This window comes from Triticum urartu, chromosome 6 (genome assembly GCF_003073215.2).
Source record: "Triticum urartu cultivar G1812 chromosome 6, Tu2.1, whole genome shotgun sequence".
Lineage (NCBI taxonomy): Eukaryota > Viridiplantae > Streptophyta > Magnoliopsida > Poales > Poaceae > Triticum > Triticum urartu.
The window spans coordinates 320071418-320075227 of record NC_053027.1 but is presented as its reverse complement, the minus strand read 5'-3'; positions in this window follow the sequence as shown (position 1 = coordinate 320075227).

Below are 3810 nucleotides of genomic sequence, written 5' to 3'. Positions count from 1 at the left end.
GACCTTCCCTCTGCAAAAGAGAGTTAAGCTTTCTTAGCCACCCACATCTTCAAGGGTGGCTTAGAAGCAATAAGTCTAAGTGCAGCGTCTGAGAACTTTGGCTTTGGAGCCCTAGCAAAAAGTCTGCAGGCGGACAATAGTACTCATAAGAATAACGCAGAATAGTTCTTGGTCTTATGAACATGGCGGTTGATGAACCGCGCTCATATTCATAGGCCTGAAGTATGGTTTCCCTGCAAAACATTTGCGTTAGTGCGACTCAGGTGAGTCCTCTGTCTGTATGAAGCCTTTGGACCGTATGAAGCCTTGTGGTCTGAGGTTTGTCTTCTTCACGTGTGGTGTCATGATGACATTCACAGGAAGATTCTCCAGACACTTTTCTCGACCCAGATCTTCTTCATAGGCGTCCATTCCTGCAGTTAGTACCAATGTACCTGGCAAACACTTCACCATTCTGATTCTTAAACAGTTTATAGTTTGCATCAAAGGATTCATCAATGATAATGGGGTTAGCACAAGTGAAGCCAGATAGATTGGATGGATCTGCTAGAGGTTCCTTTGCAGCAACCCATGGTTTTGGGGTACTGCTCAGGTTTCAGTAAGAGCCATCAGCATTCATTTTCCTTACGAACCCAACACCCTCTTTCTCGGGTTTCGGTTCAGAATCTGCTTTTTGAGGACATCACATAGTGTCTGATGCCCTTTAAGACTTTTGTACATCCCTGTTTCAAGCAATGTCTTCAACCTAGGCATTCTCATCAGCAATAGCAGTGGTATCCTCAGTAGAGGGGTTAGTTCACCACATCAACAGTTGAAGATATTGCAACAGTAGCACTAGTAAATTCAGCAACAGAAGTAGCATTATCACGCTCAATGCATTTAGACATGGTGGTTCAAATCCTTCCTGAGGGGAACTGATCTGTTTGGACGCGAAGTGACTCATTTTCCTTTTGAAGATCTTCATGAGCCGCTCTCAATTTCTCAAGATCTTGCTTCCTTTGAAGATAATCATAGGAAAGCTTTTCATGAGTTGTTGAGAGCGTTTCATGACGATGACTTTCAAGTTCCTCATACTTAACGTGAAGATTTTTTATGTCTTCAATTAAGGATTCAGATACGAGTCATTTGCAGCGCCTAACAGATCATCGCTTTTGTCTAACAGTTTTTGAATATGTTCCATGGCTTTTTGTTGTTCAGTTGCAATTTTAGCATGTGGGTTTTGAACCACAATTAGAGTCATCGTCACTAGATGTTTGATAGTGAGTAGTGCGTGTGTTTACCTTGGCACCTGCGTGCCATGAAGTAGTAGGTAGGAGCGGAGTAGTCCTTGTCATTTGCATCGGTGTCGGTGATGAAGTCATTGTCTTCAGTGTTGAAGATGGACTTGGCAATATGCTGTAGCCAGACTTGCGACGCCAGTTGATGACTCCTCCTCAGACTCCACCTCCGCCTCCTCAGAAGCGGACTCCTCCTCTGAATCCATTTCCTTGCCAACAAACGCACGTGCCTTGCCAGATGAGCTCTTCTTGTGTGATGAAGACTTTGAGGAAGACTTGGAAGAACTTGAGTATTTCTTCTTCTTCTTGGTTCGTCAGAGTCATATTCCTTGCTCTTCTTCTTCTTTTTGTTCTCATTGTCCCACTGCGGACACTCAGAGATGAAGTGGCCAGGTTTTCTTGCACTTGTGACATGTTTTCTTCTTGTAGTCATGAGTAGAAGGCTTCATCATTCCTTGAGCTTGATCGGAGAAGACTTTCTGAAGCCTTTCTTCTTGGTGAATTTTTGGAACTTCTTCACAAGCATAGCAAGTTCCCTTCCAATGTCTCAGGATCATCAGAACTGGCTGTCAGATTCTTCTTCAGATGAGGAGACAGCTTTTGCCTTCAAGGCACGAGTTCGCCCATAGTTTGGACCGTAGATATCTCTTTTCTCAGAAAGCTGAAACTCATGTGTGTTGAGCCTCTCAAGTATGTCAGACGGATCGAGTGTCTTGAAATCAGGTCGTTCTTGAATCATCAGGGCTAGGGTGTCAAACGAACTGTCAAGTGATCTCAGTAGTGTCTTGACGACTTCATGCTTGGTGATCTCAGTAGCGGCAAGGGCTTGAAGCTCATTTGTGATGTCGTGAGTCATTCAAATGTGAGCTGGACATTCTCATTGTCATTTCGCTTGAAGCGGTTGAAGAGGTTGCGAAGGACACTGATTCTCTGATCTCTCTGGGTTGAGACGCCTTCGTTGACCTTGGAGAGCCAGTCCCAGACCAGCTTAGATGTTTCCAAAGCACTCACGCGGCATACTGTCCTTTGGTCAGATGACCACAGATGATATTCTTGGCAGTAGAGTCCAGTTGAACGAACTTCTTGACATCAAGCAGCAGTGACACCTTCTCCAGCCTTGGGAATGCCGTTCTTGACGACATACCATAGGTCGACGTCAATGGCTTCAAGATGCATGCGCATCTTATTCTTCCAGTAGGGATATTCAGTTCCATCAAAGACGGGGCACGCAGCGGAGACTTTGATTATCCTGCAGTCGACATAGCTAAAACTCCAGGTGGTTAAACCGAATCAGCAATAGAACAAGGGAGTACCTTGCTCTGATACAATTGAAAGTGCGTTATATCGACTAGAGGGGGGTGAATAGGCGATTTTTATGAAAGTCTTCAAAACGTGGAAGTTTCGAAGACAAACGATAGGAAATAAACCTATTACCATGCAGCGGAAGGTAGACTACACTAGGCAAGCCATAGTCAAGTATTCAAGTGAGAGCACAATGACTAATAGAAGCAATGCAGTAAGGATCAGGTAGGAAGATATTATGAAGCAAACAGAACACGCAGTCACTTAGTGAAGATAAAAGATAGTGCAATCATACAATGACTTCACAAGGAGTAACAGTAAGTAGAGGGACGGGAAGGATGAAACCAGTGACTCGTTGAAGACAATGATTTGTTGGACCAGTTCCAGTTGCTGTGACAACTGTACGTCTGGTTAGGGCGGGCTAGGTATTCAAACCCGAGGACACACAGTCCCGGACACCCAGTCCTGAACACGCAGCTCAGGACACCCAGTCCTCCACCGTATTCCCCTTGAGCTAAGGTCACACAGACCTCGCCCAATCACTCTGGTAAGTCTTCAAGGTAGACTCCCAAACCTTCACAGACTTCGTTCACCGGCGATCCACAATGTCTCTTGGATGCTCAGAACGCGACGCCTAACCAGCTGGAGGATGCACAGTCCTCAAGTGTAATAACTCTTCAGATCACACAGACACGAAGACTTAAGTGATGCCTAATTCTCTTTGCTCTGGGTGGTTAGGGCTTTATCCTCGCAAGGAATTCTCTCTCAAAGGCTTCGAGGTGGGTTGCTCTCAAACGACAAAAGCCGTACACTAACTCTGAGCAGCCAACCGTTTATGGTTGTAGGGGGTGGGCTATTTATAGCCACTAGGCAACCCGACCTGATTTGTCTGAAATGACCCTGGGTCACTAAGGAACTGACACGTGTTCCAACGGCAAGATTTCAAACACACATGCAACTTTACTTGGGCTACAAGCAAAGCTGACTTGTCCGACTCTGGACAAGATTCGCTCTCATAGTCTTCACTCGAAGACATAGGTTTTGGTTAAGCATCACTTCAGTCATTCTGATGGTTCTCTTGGACCCCACTTAACAGTACGGTGGTTCCTATGACTCAACAAAGAAGGAAAAGAACTACGAAAGATCTAAGTCTTCGAGCTCCACAGGCTTCATGCGATGTCTTCTCTTGTCATAGTCTTCATTGTGAATATCTTCATATACCACCTTTGAC